The sequence below is a fragment of the Hippoglossus stenolepis genome, chromosome 5 (assembly GCF_022539355.2).
Source record: "Hippoglossus stenolepis isolate QCI-W04-F060 chromosome 5, HSTE1.2, whole genome shotgun sequence".
NCBI classification, from domain to species: domain Eukaryota; kingdom Metazoa; phylum Chordata; class Actinopteri; order Pleuronectiformes; family Pleuronectidae; genus Hippoglossus; species Hippoglossus stenolepis.
In genome coordinates this window covers 16,510,235-16,532,630 of record NC_061487.1, presented here as the reverse complement: position 1 = coordinate 16,532,630, position 22,396 = coordinate 16,510,235, and the positions used below count along the sequence as shown (strand labels likewise).

General features: G+C 41.2%; 1 long non-coding RNA gene across 1 annotated transcript; it reads left to right on the top strand.

Moving 5' to 3' along the window:
* The first annotated feature begins 4,212 nt into the window (after positions 1 to 4,212).
* On the top strand, positions 4,213 to 15,802 carry LOC118110262. Its single transcript, XR_004696898.2, has 2 exons — positions 4,213 to 4,455; positions 15,031 to 15,802. It is a non-coding gene; the product is annotated as an uncharacterized LOC118110262 (long non-coding RNA).
* Positions 15,803 to 22,396: the final 6,594 nt, after the last annotated feature.

Genomic DNA, 22,396 nt, shown 5'->3' with positions numbered 1-22,396 from the left:
AACTGCAGAAGGGAAACAAACCACAATCTGAATTATTACCTGTTATAAAAGGGCATAGCACTGCTATACTGTTTACTGAATATAAACAGGGACTAATAAAGATCAATAAAACACAATTAAAATCAGAGGAAACCCCCAAATGGCAAAATAACGCCATGACTGAGATGTATATTGGCTTTTATTTTGAGGATCCATCAGCCTGAGCCATGGCAGTGAGGTCGCAGGTTGGCTCCGGTTCCCCTGTGGCTGCTGCTGTAATGTCAACTCTGGCAGTAATACAGCTGTAACTGGAGGCAGAGCATGATGGGAGCCCGCTCCTGACAGACATGACCAAACCCAACACAATTAGCCAGCGACAGCAGGTGCTGCCTAACTCTGTTGCGTTAACACGTCTCAGGTTTCCTTGTAATGGCCACAAAGTGATCCTAACTTTCAATTAACACATCCCCTGCCTCCGCCGCCCCGGCCAGCCACTCATTTCCACATCCCCGCCATTAGCTGCGTGGGAAGCAGTGCTTTGGCACAGGCGAGCTCTGTGCATCCTGACTGTGAGAGGCAACAGTCTCACAAAGACACTCATCTACTCACAGTTTCTTTCTTTTTCCCTGTCGCTCGCTCTCTCTCAAGCACACACACAACACAAATAGACAAACAGCACTCCATTCTTCAAAGCTCTAAACAAACACCATTCTTCAGAGTTTTACACCACAGATTTGTAGCAACAGCCACTAAGGCTTTAAGAGGCTGAATATCAGTCTCTGTCCGGCACAAAGGGGAAGTACTGATGTTGCCACTCCAGACTAAATCAGGATAAATGGCCAGACCCTCCAGGAGGAGACGAGGAGGAGGCGGCTCTGCCGAGCGCACAAACACACAAAGTGCAGACACCTTCTCACATACAGGAAAAAAAGGTTCATCTTCATTCAATAGTGCACCATCCATCACATCACGTGACTCCACAACAAAGGGCCCCTGAAAACCACACAGCTGTCTGGGGAAGCGTCCCTGTGACACGGTGCCTGGGGAATTACGTGGCACAAATGATTGCTCAAGTAAGGCGTGAGTTGTTGTCGAACAACAGTCCTGCCTTTAAGTTGCTCTCTGCTCTCCGCCGGAGCAGAATGAAGAAGCGTTCGGCTCTGTCGTTTGAGTCTATTGACCTTTAGTGATTCACTGGCAGACGGTATCTGAAACAACAGACAAGAGGTGAAGGGTTTGGGTCTAACCTCCAACACCAGCTCACACAGCCGGCCTGATGAGCGCCGCTGCTCTATAAAGTGTCATTTACCTTGTCAGCCAGCAGATACTCCATCCATATGGATGGACACACATCCTCTGTCGGTCGCACACACTCTGCATGCAGACAGAATTGCCAATGACCTTTTGGGATGTAAGTTCATATTTTGGGATGGATAATGTTAGTCTATCATCTTCTATAGTAACATCTTCATACAGTAAAAGGCTTGTGTTGGAGTTAAATTTGTTTATATGAAGAAATTGCCTGTATGATATCTCAAACTTTGTCTTGGGTTGGTGTTAAAATCGTGTTGTATCGTGTTGTATCATAATGTAGAGGCGATTAAAGTAAAACAATCAATCATTCTTATGTTGGAAAAAACGTTTTATGTTAGAGTTTTACTGATACACATTAACTATACACAGCAGTGTCTGTTGCATGAGACAATGAGCCCAGCCCGGTCTCAGAGGGACACTACCCAGTAGCACTTGTCATGCCGGCTCTATCACAGTTTTGACCTTGTTTGAGGGGCAATGAGCGTCGTCAGGAGCTCCCTTAACTTCCCTGGGACTCTGTAAAAAAATGACAGGTCCCTGCAGAGTCTGAATAAACATGTGTTTTAGTGAAAGTTGTGTGTAATTTGCTCTTTGCCATCTTAACTGTAGTTATTACTATTTTAAATGGATACATCTGTCTATGTGAAGTCTTTCATTACCTCCACTCATTACCAGCACATCACAGTGCTCCCCAAGGACACGCCTTTTACGTGCTCATCCGCTGAAATCCACTTTAATGTTCTGTATCTGACGCTCGTCTCAAAACAAATTTGTCTGAAGCAATTAAAAAGTATCACCTTGCAAACAGCCCGCCCTAAATGGTATGTTTTACATCAGCGTTTCTCCCACTGTCTGGGAAACGTGTGCGGCTCCACATGTTTGACCTCACTCTAAACTGACATGAACAGATGAAAGGCTCATGTTTGATTTCATATGGGAAATGTGTGACGCTCCAAATATGTTTTGATTGGTATGCATCCATTATTTTTGTTTATGTTGTTACTCTTAGTTACAACTCTGTAAGGGTGCAACCATAGAGTAGCTAGACTCATTAGAGGAAAAAAAATAGTTAAAGTCATGAAGTATTTAAAATTTCAAGCTAAATTCGTTGACCTTTTACGAGAATAGTTTTGCATTTCTAATGTAGTCTTATACCGTGTTTTGGACAAACAGAAGCAATTAAGCTCTGCGTGACTAAAACCATTCATAAAGTAGAAGGGCACATCTGCCAAGGCTGATAAGCCACTTTATCAGCACAATGCACATACATGTACTGAGATCTGGTTTCTGTATGTTGGCCCTGTGGTGGACTGACTTAACCAGGGTGTACCACACCCCTCACCCAATCTCAGCTGTGATTGGCTCCAGTATCACAAATTAATGGATGTTACCCTGACTCATATTCCACCAAGTTTCGTGGAGATCAGTTCTGTAGTTTTTGCGTAATAACAAACAAATCCTGATGACCATGACTTTCTTGTGGAGGTATTAAATACGTTTGGTGTGTGTATCGTTACTCCTTCACTCTTTATTAGTTTCCTGAACCAAAGTCCAACTTGTGCAGGATGTGCACACCAGCAACTATTCTCTAGAAACCATATCTTCCGTAAACTAAATGCTGAGATGTTTTATTGTAAGTAAGGATCAGAGGACTCAGAAACACAGACCCGTGAGAACACAATATGAATCTGGATGGGCCACATTTAATAGGTTATATTCACACACAATGATTAGGTGCAGATCTTAAAGTGGCCTTTTGTGCAGCTATCTGTTCTTTTTGTAGCTTCTAACCTGAATGCTACACCCACACCATGACATCGGACATCTAAACGCTTGTATGCAGCATGTTTCGCACACACTGCCATACTCAATAAAAGCCAGGCCAACATGATACCAGTTGAAACTAAAAGTAGCGAGAAAGGTCTTGACTTGTGCAAGTGGACCGAAACATGAGCCTCTCAGGGACGTGTTTTAGAAGTCATGAAAAATGCAGCTGTTGCTGATGAAATCAGTTGGTTCCAGTCTAGACCTCATCTGAAGGCCCAACTTGACTGAAATGACAATTGCATACCATGGGCTTGTGATTCAACATGTGCCTGCACTTACCATAATTGCATTTTGAAGGTGGATTCTAGTTCATATTTACTTTTCAAAGTGTCACTTGAGTATAGTCCAAAGCACCAAATGGCTGTGTTTAAAACTATAGAGAGTAAGTTGGAAATGATTTGGGTCACAGGGTGGAGGTTCAGTTGCAAGCAATTTGGTCTTCGTGTCTTCATCCCTACCTGGCCCTTGATTTTTTTCTCGGTGGATTACTGGTTTCCTTTTGAAAATATTTCCCCTGTTTGTTAAATATTGTTTATACAGCTGTAATCCTCAGCTGCACATACCTGCTGGCAAACTGGTTTCCTGTCTCCTCTAATCCAGTGCCTCAGAGAAGTCATTGGCTTTGACACGGCTTTGATCCAAGAAGAAGGACTGACACGTGCACCCTTCAGAGGGCAGAGTGGGGCTGGTGTGGTTCATGAGTAGATGTGTATACAGATGCTTTTGAAAGAATTATTAATGTGATGGTTGTTGTTGCAAAAGTTAAATTAATTATTTGATAAGTAATGTGGTGAGAATATACAATTACATATTGAGCATCTAAGATTTAGCGATATACAAATTACTTGTCTGATTCGTACAGTGCCATGTTTAATGACTTAGGCAAGTTACTTGAAAAATGTACATCAACAAAATGAATCAGACTACTCTCAAGTTTACTTTACTTTCCTCTATTGCACCAAAGACACCACATTTTCTACATTTAACATGAGCAAAAATGAAAATGCCTTAAAAAGGCAGCAAGCCATTACTTGGCAGCTATTTGATGAGAATCAGCTCAGTTGTCAGTTGTCCTACGTTCTGAAGCGGTCCTTAAAGTACTCAACCTGCCACAGAACTAGCAGTGCCATGCTCTTTCCTCACACAACTACTTTTATGAAAGTTTATCAAGTTATAGCTAAGATTTAAATAAACCAGCTTTACAACAGCAAACCAGCTAAGAAAATACAACATATTAACTAGAGACAACCAAATTCAGTGGACCACACGATACAGGTGCCGACCGGACCAGACTATCAACTGGATGCAGGAAGAACAAACTCAATCAAACCTCTGGTAAGAACCACAAAGTCAACCCAGAACTAGTGCAATGCTACTGTGGTGTGTAAATGCTTTGACACATTGTCAAGTAATGTGGTCCTCTAGTTATGTAAAGAAAAGGACAACTTGTTTTAAATCAAAGTTACAACATGATTTCTTAAAGGTTTGGCTCTAAGGTTTGGTCTGTGCAGTCCACTTCATATACACATTTAAGATTAGGCTGCAATGGAATGGATCACTAACACCCCAGCACCACTTACACATTAAATCAGATTTTACCTAAAAGTTTCCTATAAACTGATTTCCTTGCCGCCTTTTGTCTCTCTGAAGTATTAGAAACATATCTATGCAGAGTGGGCCTGTGGGTGTTATGACATATTCACCAATAACCTCACGCTGTCAGGCAATCGCACCTCATTGGGAAAGAAACCTGATGAAATAAACGCTGGCTGCTGACTCCTCCAATTTCATGGCACTCCTCATGTCACCCCAAGTGCCTTCCCCCAGATTGAGATACTTGCGAACTGTCATCTCCCATAAATAGCTGTCTGGTCTGACGCCGCCTGTGTCTAACTCTGAGCTTCAGAGAAGCTTCGGTGCCACATTTCCTCTTCTTTACCATTTAGTCTATAAAGTCATGTAGAAACTAACAGTGACAGTGGCTATGTTGGATTTAAACAATGCGGATTCCCTTCCTCACTTCACACCCAGTGCTGCCGTGACTCCTTATCTGACATGCTGCAATCTTTGAACTCCATTAGTGGAGGCAAATCCCTCTCCCTGTCTTTAGGATAAAATGGGCTTTGGCATAGTTCCATGCTGAGATTAAAAGTTGTCAAGTCTTACGTGGCCTCACAGGTAGAATAAGTCTCCGCGGCTCTTTAGGATGACGTCTGGCAGCTCATTATTTCATGCACTTTATCTCTATCAGTTGGAAATGGATAAGAATTAACAGATTGTTCTCTTTTTTTTTAGATTACTATGTCATACAAGCTATTAATATAATAGAATTTGACATACTAAAACCATTTTCAGACATGAACTCATCAGGACCTAATTTTACGAACACTTTGAAATGTGCCTTTCACATGTGAAGGAGGAAGAGGGAGATTGTCCAGGTCAGACACGCTCATGATAACAGGAACATGTTCGGAACATTCAGATGAGGGTTGGCTTCTGGTTAGAGGAGGCAGGACATGACGTGTAAATTCAGCTGTAGAAGGTGACATGTTTTTGTTCACAGCACAAAGACACTGGTTTTGGCTGCTATTGTCAAATGCTCTTGAATTTTGTTCTGACATTTTTGTCTCTATCTTGTACATGTATCGCACTTCTTTTTCATCCTGACATATTTGTATTCTTTCTTTTTTTAATTCTTAGAAATGTTATTGACTCACCCACTCTATCCATCTGAATTTTCTGCAGTTTTAACTAAGGGGCTGGTGGGAAAACGTCTTGAGCAACTGATACGGACATTAACGTTCTCACATACAGCCCCCTCGAAAATTTCAGGAAAATATCTGAAGTTCAGTGCATGTCTGAAAGTGACTTAAGTTGAACATTGGAAGAAAAAGAACAAATCTTCCGTTTTTCCATTATCTAATCAAACCACTAGTTGTTGCACTACTCATTTGGTAATTCCAATGCTAGGAGTTTTATTACTCCATGACAGAATATGTTATGGGGGATAAGATTAACAACATGATTTGCCGTCATACCTCTTAATAAATGCCTCGCTTTACTGTGCTGTTTACCCATGGATAGTAACACCTCACTATATTGGCAACTGTTCTGGAAACACAATAGCCCACATGGAACTAATGAGAAGATGTGGCAAGGTAAATGTATAGCCAATAAGGAATGGACACAATTTGCCAAAGGAATCCATATACGCACAAACAGTGTGGGGCTAATTGAACATTACAAAAGGCTGTAAGAGTGTGAACCCTAAAACACACTCATTTGGGCAAACACTTTTCTGTGGCCCTCATTAGCCACGGCACCATTGAAGCTGAGCAGACATGCAATATTGCATCGAATATGGCAGAGGAAGTAAAGAACAAGGTTAATGAGAGGTTTAACAAAGCACCATAGAGCCATGAAAAATAAACCATAAAAAGCCACTTCTGCAACCATTACAATGCTCGTTCTTTCCTGCTTCTCCTGCCAATATCTCACTGTTACAACAGGAAGTGCAGACAGGCTGTTAGGCAGCAACACAGGCCTTTATGAGCTTAGTTATTACCACTGCTGGCCCACTTTTAATAGCCATATGATCCACCCAGCACACAATGGGCTGTGCCTGATAATATTATAACCAAGTATTTACCATGGAGCCGTTTGAGATTTCCCAGATAAAGCTGAAACACTAGAGCCGCAAATTTGTTAATATCATTAAAAGATGTTACCAGTAACTGAAGCTGAGAGAATATGATCCCCCGAGGCCTCAGTCTGTGGAAATAATTTATAATGTAACAGCTATAAAACATGTACAAGTTATCAGGTTCAAGACCTGTCCCAGTATCTGACGGCTCCTGTTACACATAGCACTGCCTTTAATACAAGTGGTAAAACAATTAAGGGAAATGGATTTTCCACTGTCTGCTTGTCAGAAATCAACCTCCGAAGTCATTAAAGCTCCAATCAGAGTAAGTACATTTAGTGGTACTCATAAAAACTTGCTTCACTTGTGTGCATATACATTTTATATACCGTGTGGATCATAATGGAGAACTCATGTTTGCCTGCAGATTCACCACATGTAGTATAAAATATGTATGTGATACAGGGTCATTTAAATCTGAAAAAAAACAATCCACGATAAGCATTGCAAAATTGCGTTTAATGCAACATTCGAGCCACCCTTCAGGATTTTTTGTGACAATACAAAAGGCTGAGACCCTGCCATAAATCATCTTATCTACAGTATTGCCATATACATATCTGTTATGTCTCAGGTGACAGTTCTGTGCAAAAAAACATTAGCTATATCAAATGGGACATAATGGCCCAGCAGGAGGATGGAGACGTAGATGGTCATTGAAGCTGCCACAGTGTTTAGAATCTCCTTTATTGTATTCACAGTGGTAATGTGATATGTCACACTGTTGCTAATACACTTCTGTACGCTGTCATCTGGCTGTAATGCTTATCAGTCCTGTGTTGATGACTTGCCCTCTTGTCAGGGCCAATTATGCTCGGATGTGTCACGGTGGCAGGCGGAGGGACTGTTGTTACTGCTTGCAGGGTGGATGACGTGAGCCAGTCGCAGCACCGCCCGGCCCCTCCGCCCCCCCCCCCCAAACCCAGGTTAGCAGGTGCTGCACTCAATCTCTCCTACTGTATAGGTCAATGTAGGGCGGGATCCCATTTTCAGGTTAAAGCTAGCACGGAAAGAAATGATCCTCTGATTCGTTCTTGGCCTTGTCTGCAAAGTAGAAAGAAACTGGGACGTGAAAAGAAAAATAAGCCCAATTAAATATTATGAATGATCTGCTGTAAACACATAGGAATTTGCATTAATCTTTAAATGCAGCTGTGCATCAAAGCTAATCATACTTGTGACCTTGAAAAACTCATAACATGGATAAAACCTTATATGACATGACTGAAATTCTTATTGTTTCGTGCCGTAATGAAACATTTGCCCTCGGGTTTGATTATTTTGTCAATTATATATATATATATAAATACATCCAGTGCAATGCACGCATTTCAAAAAAGTATTTCACCTCACGAAGATTATATTGCAAAACTATATTACCAGCTATAATTCTTACCATCAAGGCAGGGATATAGGACATAAGCTGTCAAGCCTGCGCTGGGAACTTTGAAGGTACTAGATTGCCTTTAGACCACGATAGTCAATTCCTGGACTTGGACTTTGTAGTGTTTCCCTTTAAGCTTTGTTTGGTTCAGAAACAAGACAGTTTCCTAAAATAAAACTCCTCTCCGTGACCTTCCCTTTCCACGGAGTAGTGCAAATCCCCATTCTCTCTGCCAACAAGGACTCATTACTCCCTGTTTTAAAGAGAGCTTTCTGGTCCAGGAGGCCTCATTACAGCGGAAAAAGACACCCATGGGACATGCGAGGAAAACAGTGAAGACCCCCCCTTGAGTAATAAGCCCGCAAACTTCTACACAAGACTCAGTGAAGAACTTGCTAACCGTAAAGCGAGCAGCCCCCCGCTGTTCCATAGGAAAGGTGTCTTTGAGGTGTGCAGATTGTATGGCTCAGTCGTCAGAAGAAGTTCCAAACGCTCGCAAACTGATTAGCACGGCACAGCGGTTCAAGACAGCAAAGTAGGTACTTTGACACAAGTGATGCCTTCACTGTCAAACTCCGCAAAGAAGAACGTACTTTGAAGCTTCTCTTTTAGCCAAATGTCACCGCTAATGCGCTCTTTCTGTCCTATCCAATTGTCAGAATAAATTAAAAACATTTTCTCATTAAAATATCCACGTTGAAAAGAAAGAGATCTTTTTTTTTGATAATAAATAACTGTGCTGTGTGTGAAATAAACACCGTCTCCGCATCTGAAAATATAACAATCGCAGCAACGAGACATTTTAGAAGGAGTTATTTTTAGTCTGTGACTATTGAGTGACCTTGTGGGCAGGACGCAAAACACAGCTGCTCCTTTCTTTGGAGGAAAATGTTATCTGAACTAATAAACTCTGGACCGAAGTTTACTTTACGAGGAACATTTAGGGACCAAAGACCTCACAATTGAATTTTCCCACAAAAGTCTCGCAAGACGTTTTTGTTTCAATATTGCTGCAAGCTGTGATTCCCACGTGAAAGGCATCAGTGAGCTGCCTTCTCCTGTCACTCACTGCTAAGGACAGAGAGCCTGGTACGTCAGTGTCGTGACCCCACGCTCCAGGCGAGTGTATCCACCCACAACCGGCTCTGCGGTGTCAGTTACACAGTCTGGACTTGATCACCACGCTCAGTCCAGCATCACGGAAACAAAATAAACATGCAGAATGTACGTGCATTGTACAGAAGGAAGTTATTCTCCTCCTCTGTATTTCTTCCGAAAAACTTTCAGGTCTTCATCAAACTTCCAACTGGAAAGAACAACTTTACATGTACGCACTGAGATGTACTGACATTATTTTTACCCCTGGCCCATTTTCTATTTGTGTAAATTAAGATTTTATAAAAGTGGGGAAAGAAAGAGAGTATGGTGTGTTTAAGTCAGTGTGTCTGCGTCTCCAGGTCAGATCAGTTTTAGATGACTTCAGTGACTGCAGAGGTCAGCATTCCCAACAGTTTACACAGTGGCAGATGGCATCTCCGTAAGATTTAGTAACACACGTCAACTAACGCTCCCTTAAGGGAGTTACCCGTCCCATTTATAGCATCAACTTCAATCTCATGTGCAACAACAGAGAGGTGAATACAGCTCACGCTCCTCATGCAAATGCAGCATTTCTTCTTCTTTTTGTCCTTAACTCTAATGCAACCGCTATTTCGAGACTTTTCAGATTGAACACTGTTCCTTTAGTCCTGAATATGTGGTACTCTACCATATGTACATATATATCTATAAATGTTGCTTTATATTACAGGAAGAGAGGAAGCGTTGTTCTGTTTTCCCACCATATGAGTTTTGGCTTCTGTGCTTTACAAAAGAGGACAAGTCAGAAGAGACAGGTAGAAGGAGATGAAGTATTGATTTAGCGTGTTGGTGTATAGATGTTGAGTCTGACAGACTCTTTACATATTGATCGACAGTTTATCACCCTTGAAACTGCTGACTATAAATATATACTGCATAGTTTCACATAAATAATCATATAAAACTGATATTGTGGCTTTTACCTGAGCACCCCCCCCCCCCGACTGCAGTGCAAACGTGGCTGGTTAATGTTGTCTAATAATTTGGTGTGTTTTACGACAATGAGGTGTATTGACTGGAAGCAAAGTGACTCTGCCCATGAGCCAAATCCACACACATGAGCAGGTATAGTGTTAAGTCACAGGGGACTGTTTATTGACAGGCCTTTAAATGTTCGAGTCGTTTTAATTGATCAGCCACGGGGCTCGCAGGCTGGGAGTCGGGGGGCTGCATGGGAGCCGCTGGTCCTGGGAACTTAAGAGCCATTAGCCACAAGTGAGTGCACAATCGTCGATGTGAACAGATTATTGTGGCCGGTCAAGCCTTAAAGAACACTGATAGCAGTGATTATCTTTTCAACGGGAGCACTCAAAGTGCACTGACACTGGCAAAACATTTAAGAGATGTCCATGCTGAAGTGTAACTGGAGAGGGCTCCTCTCGCCACTGCAGATCAATGTGCCACGGCCTACCAGGGGTAAGTGGCCCGCTGTTGACAGTAGGTCATCTTCATTTTCCTAATCGTATTAACCTGTGGGCTGCGATGCCTACTGTAGGCCAACAGCATTACAACACATGTGCCTAACAAGAGCAACAGTAGTTCTCTGCTTTTATTTCTGTTACCGTGCAAGCTCCGAGTGTTAAAACCAATCCTGTAACACGACGTACTCCAGTTAGATCCACGCAGCTTATAACTCATCCAATTCATCATCAGCCCTCTCAAATGTTCTCTCTTTAAAGATGTCTAGACTTCCTTAAAGGAAGATATTTATTTAACTTTATAGGATATTAACAGAGTTAAATGTAAAATATAATATGCTGATGCATGTAACTCACTGGTTTTACTGCCCCCATCATTTTGAGTCCAGATGCTCTGATAGATCACACTGTGAGTTATTTCTGTAATAAATACCAAGGTTTTTTTTTGTTTGCTGTCAGACTTTTTTTGTTTATCGATACCCATAGCAAATTCCGTTTGAGTGACAGAACATCGCAAAATGCCAAAGTTGGAGGGAGCTTTCAAGTGGAGGGAAATTGAGTATGCAAGACTGACACTGACTGATTTAGCAAATGTCAAGCAGTTATCTTGAGCAACAAGAGCCACAATCATAATCGGAGAGGCTCACTTTCAAGTAGCTGTTGAAAGAGGAGATATTCAAAAAAAAAAAGAAGAAGATGTTTCATCTACTTTCCTGTTCTGCTCGAGTCCATAATTCTGAGGATTTCTGCACTTCTGTTTTCATAATGATAGATATAACCTTGATATTCCCGATTCCTTGAATCCATTGGCTGGGAGAAATATCTGCTCAAACTTTGGATGCCACCGAGGAAAATGTGCACAACAACATTCTCGGTGTATCTGAGCTGTCACCGAGTTGTCAGAGTACAGTGATGCTGACAATTGATTCATGTGCAAATGTCTCCGCTCCCCGGATGGCAGTCAGAGTATATAAAACTCACTTTTCCCTCTGCGAGAATGACAGGATGCAGTGAGTCAAGACAACAAAGCTGTCACAAACAGCTGTCTGCACTGACAATTATCAGATTTATTTATTGACAATGATCGGGCAGAGCCACTTGGTGAGAAGCGGCGTCTGAAGACAGGGACATCCTCTGCTGTTAGACAGGATGGACAACTATGATAATACACCGCACACTTACACTGATAGGATGTTGTCAATCACCTCCTCTTTGAAAGGCTATGGAGCGATGGCTGAAAAATTCTTTGAGGCACTCGTTCATTACCTTTCACTGTCCTCGCGGAGGGAAGAGCTCGCAGTCAAGCCAGTGTGAAGCACCCCATATTGAACTGGGTCACGGGAAAATAATGTTCTACCGAGTGAATTTAGTGAAAAATAGCCTCAATAATAAAGATCTACTGTGTTAAGCACATAATGATCAAAAGGCTAACACCATTACAGACCCAGACTCACCTCCACGTCGTAGTGACTCTCTGAGGACAGCTATACGTGTATCTCAAGAATCACAGAGTGTAGGCCACCACCCTCGAGTGGCTTCTGTACTTCTGGTCACAAATGCAGTGCCCTGCGGTTAATTTAATGATCTCTCTATCCAAAACCCCCTCTGAAAGGTGAGAGTAATGGCACTTGTAACCCTACTTGTTTGGCGGCGAGCGGGGGAGCGCGTGTGACTTGGCTGTGGGGGACGCGTTAATCCTAGCGGCCCGATAGCGCTCGCCTCCGTCCAGGCAGCAATGGCCCTTCATGTCTCATCATTTCTTTGCTGTGCCCCACTGCTACCCATTACGTAAAGGGGCTGCGCTGTTTGTTCATGGCTGCAAGTGTCAGACCCATCTGAAAAAGTTCATTTGTATTAGTGGCTGCGCACAGCATGCCCTGGCACTCACTGCTTATGGGATGGATGTATACCAAGGGCCACCAGCTGATTTGGGTAACAAGGTTTTCCAAAGAGCAAATGTTTGGCTTGAGGTAGCCTCCAGGTAGCCCTGAATAGGAAGTAGCGTGGTATTGGATTTAGCCTTTGTGTCACGACACTCCTTGTGGTAAATCCTACTTGTCCAGATAATGTCAAACATTGTATAATGAGTCATGTCCAGATTATTTGCTTCTAAAGATAGAATCCAAACAAGTAATTACATATAGTCAATGAATAATGTAAAAAAAGGTGCTCTTGCTGATTAAGGTGCCTCTCTCTTGATTTAAACCCATTTTCTATCTGTTCCTTTTGAAATGCAGCACAAACACTTTCCAAAATTAGGGGTCAAATTATTAAAATTATTGCCGTCATATTCTATCCCAGACTAAATGCTAGTCAAACAAAGGGGAGCGAAGACAGAAGGGGATTTAATTTTATTATTCAAATCAGAGAGCTGCAGTGTGGTTGACATAGCTCCTCTTCTCCTTCTGTCATGGGGATTGATCGTTATTAAAGAATATTAGGAACACCAAAGCATGGGGTCTAAATACAAGATATCTCAAAACATGTCTTATTCTATACTGTATGTATAGAAATCAAAATAAAGGTGAATAGCACATGTACAGTATCAATACATTACATAATCCCTTGTGTCTTTTCACATGGAGTGGCAGATTAATTACTACAGTGTCAGCAAACTTTTAAATGTTGGTTGTTTCATCTCGAAAACTGAGATAAAAAAAATCAGTGGCAAAAAATTGTATGATCTGTACGACACTCTTAGATCTTTTTTGAGAAAGTTTTTCTATAAATCTTTTCTTCTTAGCTATGGGATCACCCGCTTAACAGAAGTTTATGTTTCTTGCTTAAATCTCACTAAGTTTGGTTCTTCCAGTGAAAAGATGGAAACGTCCTTGCTTTGCAAATAACTTTTTAAACAACATGTACATATCTGCAGAATCTTGGGAAATGAGGAAAATTCAATGGACCATTTTTCATCTAAATCAAATAAAGCTTTTCTTTCAGTGCCCTAGGAAGTTTTCGCAGACTGAGACAGTAAGTCAGTGTGTAAAGTAAAACTACATCTCAACAAAAAACACACCTCTGACACACACAGTACACTTATCAGGCGCCTTTTGGACTCCACACAAGGTTTTACCTTAACTGAGAATGTTAAAATCACGGTGGTCCATTAAAAAGTTTGCCGGGGCACAGACATGACTTTGTACATTTAATACATTGCACTTCGGTGACTTTCGTTTACAGCTCTATGGATTGGTAAACAAATCATTCACAAATTATGCCGGGATGGCTCATTTTCTTATTGAGTCCCAGGTGCGGCTATTTTAATCATTACCTAATTGTCCGGCTGCTCTATCGACAGCGTAGAGGCCTCCCACTCTGATTCTGCTGACACTGGCAGGGCCTCCAAGATCTGGGTTAACCTTTCGATGTCCATTGACGCTCCACAGGCTGATGATGATTGATCGAGGTGGCCCTTGCTGTTAGATAATACCTAATCAGCGTTCAGAGTAATTTGTGTAAATGAGACCTCATTATTGATGGTAGCCAACTTTAGGAGCTTTCATGCACGCTGAATCTAAACAGGGACCAGATCAGCAATAAAACTTTGCCTTGTGCCGCCTGCATCTTCTGTTGGAGATCGAGGGCTGGTTGAACTGTTGAATGGCGAATAAAGAGGAGAAGATGAGTTGAGAGCGCACACATTAACAATAGGAGCAAAGTGGATACTGTATGTAGACATACTGCTGAATGACTCACCTAGCCTCGTGTTTTAATGTTGCTAATAACATTAAATGCAATATCCTTATTAGGCAAATATTTCCTCACCATGCTGCATTTGGTTTTCTTTAGGATTTTCATTTTCCTCATAGTGTGACTCAGATTTGTTCGTTCTTATCTTAATTGAGCTATCTGTGATGAACCAGGGGAAATAATTTCCCTTTCCACAAGACCACCTACTCTCAGAAACCATTCTGTCAGCACCCTGGTGAAATAAGTCCAAGCAGGGTATTAAAATGATAATAGAGCATGTGGGTGCTTGACAAGCCGTCCGAGAGTAGAGATTATAAAAAAAAGCAACTATTATATTCATCTCTTTACAAATGTTCGTCTCTGGTGGAAACGACAGACAAAAGTCAGCTTCTGGACAGCAGAGGCAGTGGATAATGAGCCTTCACTGGATCTACAACATAATAATCAGATACAGCAGCAACAATTATCTTTTGATAATAGCGTCTGTCTCATCTTCGGGGTGACGCAGCTCTGATTTTTGTCAGCATGTGCTGGCCACAGCAGTATTTTTGAAATCAAAGTGAATGTTTCAGGTGCTTCTGTTGCTGCTGAGATGTTGATGTTGGACGATGGATGGTTGCCCCAAGGACATGGCCCAGTCCTGGCCCCTGCTAAAGGAGCCCTGCCCCGCCGCTCCCAGCACAAGGCCCGGGCTCTGACATGACGACACCAGGCCTTGATGATGATTGATCGTGTTGTTTTCTTCATTACTTTAAACCCAATCAGTGCTTGCTGTAATTTGAGTAATGATAGCTCATTATTGGCAATTTCAGAGTTTAAGGGCTTCTTTATTTTATCTCACTGAGGGACCCTTTGGGACGGCATTAAAGGATCAATGATTTTCCTCTGTGCATACACACAGGGCCGGATTGGAAAATCCTATTTCAACTCTGAAGTTCAAATGAATGGCCTGTACTTTATACTGAGGGGGGGTTCGTTCTTTCACAACACTTTCAGTGACAACAGAGACGAACAGACCAGCTCATAATTTCCTGGATCGGATCAATACATTATGAATAAGATATAATGGATCAAACAAACAAGAAGATATAGATGCACATTTTTAATATACTTTCAGTATAATTAAGGTAAATGGAGGCAAAATAAATATGAATATATAAATCTGAAGTAGGGGCACTTTAATTCAGAGCCCTTAATGAGAAACTCATTAAGTATAAACACTTCAATTATACTGATTACTGCATAAGATGTACTTACTTCTAATAATTCAGTTAATTATGGACCTGTTAAAATGATCATATGAAAATGTTTTAAACTTAATTAATTAAAGATATTCTTCAGGTGTTTTTTTCTTTGCTGTATATTTAAACATGATCATTATACATCATTAAATAGTTTTTGAATTCTTGATTATTCTGAGTAACATAAACATTTTCAATATGATATGTTACATTTTAGTTAACACTAATATTCTATTTTACTACAATACAAATACTACTATTGTAAATCATTTAGTTCTGGTACACACAACGTTGTCTTTATACATTTGTCAGACAGTGGTAATGAACGTCATTTGTTCTCACTGATTCTTGTGTTTTTAACTGCAGCTGGATGCTTATAAGCTTTGACACCAATTTCTTGTAGCTGATAATCGGCTATTGATCCCAACCATACAGATGCTATGAAAGAAAGATAATCAAATATAGCAGTTATTAAACAGGAAATGCAAAATATGAAATGTGACAGCTTAATTAAAATAAGTGTGCTGATTACAAAGTGAAATGACACTGAGCTTTGATAGAGACAGACGTCTTTATATCACATCTGTTGGGATTCCCAGGAAATAAAAAAAGCAACATTACCATTTCTAAAGCTGAACGCTTGCAGATGAGCACAGTCTATAGCAGCAGCGACGTATAACGGTGCGTCAACAATGAAATTGTTTCTGAGGTAGACGAGGATCATATATTCTTAGATGAAGGCACCAAGGCGATCTGACCTTTGTAATAAATACAGTGCAGGTGTTTAACAAAACAATCACAGCAAAGAGCATTTCCAATTTCACTCGATGCCAACAATCAATCATAAGGTCCAAAGATGGGACGTAGCAATAAAGGCACCTGCAAAACCAGTAATGAGCCTTTTCTCGTGCTGAGAGACACAGATGCTGAGACAGACCCGGGCGACAGGATTGTAAAGAAAGGTCAAGCCACAACTTTACACACTGATCAGAATCAATACAAAAATTTGGAGAAAGAATATCAGCAGTCCTCCAGGAATCAGTGACAGAGGGGGTGATTAATCATGCTAACACTTTGTTATTACCTCTATTGCTCTTGAGGTCACAGCACGTGATCGTACAACACTCAGCGTGTTGGAAAACAAATACAAAAATAAAATCGGACTATTTTTGTATCTTTAAAGTGTTGATTTCCGCTTTGATGGCGCCCGCGATGACCCTCGCATCGCACGCCGTTACGAGATTTACTGCATAAAAGAGTGATGCGAGACACATAAAAGAATCTGCAGCCGTGAAGTCTATAACAATTCTTGTTTGTAGCCTTGACAATGTTGATCCTGTGAGGCACTAATGCCCTGAATTAGAGCAGATGAATGGACCACTCTGCTGGTCATGACAGGGTTTCACTAGCCATCTAGTCTTTCCCTTTTCATCTTATTCCCTTTGGTGATTCCCTGGTCCAAATGTTGTCCCCTTTCTTCTGGTCTCAATTTCTGTTCATCAAAAGAAAGGTGAACATATGTCCAAATCCTGCGGCCTCAGCCCCGACATACTGTGTCATTAGAGCTGAAAATGGGAGGGCTTTGCTGCGATAGCACTAACACACACACACACACACGCAAGTAGACTCAAATGTAACATAATGGACACAGATGTACGGCATGTATATAGATATAGAGGCATGTTCACACACACACACACATGAGCGGGGGTATTTGATGTTCTCCTTGTTTGAAGCCAAATTCTTGTTATCACTGCTGGCTATATACCGCGCTCCATTCCCAAGGTTTTTGAGGAGAGTCCAGGGCTTTCATCTGAGAGCCATCGTCTATACAGGAGCCAACAGTCTCACAACCAGTGACATACTGACTGATGGTTAACATTTCAAAACCCATACCTTATATTAGCACATGACAGGTACAACCAAAATACCAGGTGAGTGGAAAGCACACACGGGAACTGAGACACCGACAAAGGAGGTACGCACTCTCTCAAGACCAGAGCAAATCTGACGATACCCCGGCCTTCATTCTTTAGATATATTTAGCTTTCAGATGTTATATATCATCACCTTATTAAATCTTTTTTCCTCCCTCGAGCACACCTCAACCAACTGCTCCCCTCTCCTCCCCACCCACTCCACTTACACACAGAGTAGCTCTAGACATTGGCCATTAAGCCTCGCCGCTGCCATTTCCTGTCTCATGGTAGCAGGAGCTTGGACGTTGAGCAGCAGGGACTTGAAAAGGGCGACGGTTCCACTTGTCTGAAACATCTGGGTTGTGGGAGTGAGCTTCACTTTCAAGCAATGTTCCGGACACGGGATGTTTTCGACATTTTCACTTGACGAGGGACCCTTTCAATTTATTAAGATAAATTTAAAAAGAAGCCCAAAATATTAACTTCAAATATTAGTAGTAAATCAATAAAGCTGCTTTCAGACATGCACTGGAATCTGAGGCTGGATGTGAAAACCCTAAATGCTCCAGTCAGTTATTCTGGACATTTTCCTAAACTTTCCTTGCCAGCCCCCTGTTAAAATGAATGAGTGAGCCCATGTGAGAATACAGCAGGAAAATGTACGGAAACTCACAGGGAGTGAGTGGGCGTATTGATGATGTTTTTAACACAATAGATGTAAACCTGATGAATACAAAAATAATCTCAGGATGAAAAGTGTTGCCATACACGTAGAAGAGGGCGACAAAGATTTCATCCTGGAAAGATGAGAGTCAAGACATTTTGATGATCAGGGTCGATGTGCTGTAAACAAAAACGTGCTTTCTGCAGCAGAAGTTATACATCATGTCCTGCCTCCTGCCTCCTGCCTCCTGCCTCCTGCCTCCTGCCTCCTGCGTGCTCTACCCAGGTGCAACTCCTCACCTCAAGGTCCTGGACATTTTCCTGTTGTTATGAACTGAAACCATCTTCGAATAAGATGATGATGTAGTTTAATCAGTGGTGCAAACCATCTCCTTATGTAATTCTCTTTTTTACATAAGGAGAAACAGCAGCAGATGACAAATTCAAAATTCTTTACTATCATGATTGTGCATGAAAAAAAGACAAATACATTATATTTCATTTTATTATATATCATCATATTTGCTACAACATTGAATTAAGTGAGTTTGTAACGTAAGTAAGTAAAAATATTTGATAATAGTACATCTAATACTTGAATTGAAGAGCCTTGTTGAGTCAAAACTTTTCATTATCCCTAAATTGGCACAATACAATTAATTCTCTCCTCGAAAATACATGGTAGTGTGGTGAACACTTGCACTCTTGGTCTCTAATTGAAAAGTTAGTTACCACAGTCACACGGCTAATTTGATCTCTTCCTCCATTATGGGCCCTCTGGCTGTCCACTCCCACAAATCAGCTCTGCAAATTGGTAAATGGTGCAGATTTGTGCTGAAGTTGAACTCAGAGAAAAAGCGTGGTCCAAATTCATTTTATCTTGGCAAGCTACTCATAGCAACTATTCAGGGACAATTAATTTATTTTACTGTGGAATTCTAAAGTTAGATGAGGCAGTGTACACTTCTCTCTATGAGGAAATAATGAATTGAACTAGCAGGATCTCAGGATGACAGAGTTCAAAGAGGCCTGGGTTCCCTCAAATACACCAAACAGAGATATGCAGTAGATCAATGATGAGTTTCACTGTCTTACAAATGACCTACTTTACAACATCCAGATCCTCCCACCATGTTTGAGATTTGAGTCAGGTTGAAAAGCAGCAGAGAGCTGCTTCAAAGCCGCCTGCTGACCTCTACACATGCAAGAGGAAAATGTAGCAAGACCCAGAGCCGATTTTTTATTATTCCTTTAGACACCATGCAACATAACTACAATAACAGTTATTACTATGTTAAAATTTGCATCAATAATAACTTGATTATTAACTTGATTTATCCAGCACCTTTCAAAACAGCCCTTACGCAATACTTCACAACGGACAAATAGAAATTCAAAATAAAACATCAAAGACGACAAACAAAATAATACAATATCATTAAAAATCAAAGAGAAGTTAATTTATACAACTAAAATATAAATCTATACATAATACAACCGTTACAATTTAAAAAGAAGCAAGTATATAATACATCAAATACAAAAAGCATAATAATTCAATACCATTTCAAATCAGTGAAAACAAATAAAAGCATATTTTAAATCAAAGACATCAAATGATTTAGCACATAAAACAGTTCAAAGTGACGATAAAATAAAAGGATGAAAGAAGTGACACCTAAAGACAAATATGTAAAAGCCATTTTGTAAAAGTGAGAAGATTTAAAAACAGACAGTTAAGTTGGTAAATTATTTAGGGTTTGGGCCCTTTTTTATTAGGGGCCCCTTAATACATAAATTCATAAATGACTTATTACCTTTTCTATGCAGGTTATTAATGTGTAAATGAAAGAACGAGAAAATCGTACAGACAGAAAAAGGAGCGCTACAGACAGAGGGAGGGAGAGAGAGAGAGAGAGAGGCTGGGGGTTGAGGGTGTACTTAACTCTATTGTTCTAAAAATGTTCACTTCCTTTTCGTACACATATTTGATTTACTATTTGGCAGGATTTCAACGCACTTTTACCCTCCACTTTCAGAGGAGGAGGAGTTAGCTGACACTCTCGATTCAGAACTCCACCGAACGCGGTGGGGATCCCTGGAGAATCGCTCATTCATTCAGCATTCCCATCAGCCCATTAGACTGGCCATCAGCCAACATAACTGCTTCCTGTTTCTCCGTGACACCTTTTTCATCCTCGCTATAATTCACTTGTTTGAGAAACTTCCAACAGGGAGAAGGTAGTGGATCACTTTAGCCCGAGGAGTCTCAGGCATTTAACGAACTGAAACTGAACCAAATATCAGGAGAATGGCGCTGCATTTGCTCTCGCAATTCATCGCCTACTCAAAAGCACGAGGATTGGATTGAGATTTGAATCCGTGGCATGAGCTAGAATGGAGCCGCTGTAAAAGTGCCTGGATGTGCAGCGTGCAGCCGTAAAAAGAAAAGGGTCAACACCTGTAATTGGATTTAACAGATGCAACCATTTCCACTGGCTGAAAACTGAATATATCATGTTAGTGCATCGCTGACTGAAATTAGACGCTGTCTTGTATGATGTATAGAAATGTGAGTCATTTTCATTCTGGAGTATTTCTGTGTGTAAAATTTCACTCATATTTAACATAGTTTACCGAGTCTGACTAAAGCTGGAGTGTGAGGAACATTTATATATAAAGGACATTCAAGCCCGTTACATTCAAGCCCTTTACCTAAAGAGTTTAACTTAAACTGATCAACACCAGGTAAATCTCTCTGCACTTTCCAGTATGCTGAAGGTTTAACTCTGGTGTCTGTGTCAACATTACCAGCGGTGATGCGTTTTAAGTCGACTGGCAGGTTTGCCAGAGTTGAAGAGGGGAGCAACTGTAGCAACACATTTGGCTACAGCAAGAGTTTCTGATGCTCCAGATAAAAAAAGATGTTTGGCATTCAGAGGAAGGATTCCGATCTAAAGAAGAGGGGACTGAAGGGAGCATGGATGTTGCCTTGCTTCTCTCAGACAGATTTGTATTTGTAAAATATTTGCATTACTCTTCTTAAATAATGGATTATTCTCTTGTAATTGTGGAAATTTGTGAAAACTGTGTTTGGGTAATTACAGTCTATGGGGACACAAAAATTCTGCACTACAGGTATAACCGCTCTAATAATAACAGGATAAGTCTAAATGATTAGCATTTCATGCTGGCAATGGAACCTTTTTGAAAATACATTTTGGAAGTACAGTTGTCACATCATGATACTACATCACTTTCTACTATTACATGCATTCATGCTACATATGAGCCAAATTGGAGTATGGAGGCAGAAAACAGAGAAACAGGGTAGTGTTTTTTATACATGTAGGGCATAAATTATGTCCGATCTTGCAAGCTCGATGCCACCGTTGAACAGCTAGTCAATGGAGAGGGCAGGGAGAAGCAATGGAGCGAAGTAATGTGTAATCTTACTACTCAATGGGCTGTGCCCAGCAACGGGCCTCTGAATGCTGGAAGTGTCAGAGAGATAAATAGCAGAGTGTCCCCCTCGAAAAACATGATTAATACCCCGCCTGGTGACGCTGCTGAAGATGAAGTGGGAGCAGCTGGCTCAGGCAGCGTAGGCACGCAGGGAGAGGTGGGAGGGGGGGACGGGAGCGAGCGCAGCGGAGCAGAGAGGGCAAAGAGTAGGACACACTGGCAGCTAGGGGAAAGGAAGGCAAGGCAAGGGCAATGCGGGCCACCATAGGCACAGAGACCCCTACCTCCCTTCATCTCCCTGTGAACGCAGATTTCTGGTTTCCTTTTTTTCCTGGTTTTGTAGTTAAATAATCCTCAGCTACCCACTTGCTGTACAAACTGTTTGTATACACAAACACAAACATCGATTTGAATCATCCAATGCAAATTGTAGTCTGTGCTCTACAAATATAAAAATCTTACAGGAGGTTTACCTCATTTATCTCATTTAGCCGAACAAACCCCACAGTTGATAACCTTGACATCTGGAATATAAGGAAATACTCTCCCAGCACATGTGGCACTCAACCATTTGTTAACATGAGTGTCCACAGGCCTGAGACCTGCATGTGGTGATGTACTGCAGACCTCTCTATACTTTCCTAATGTAC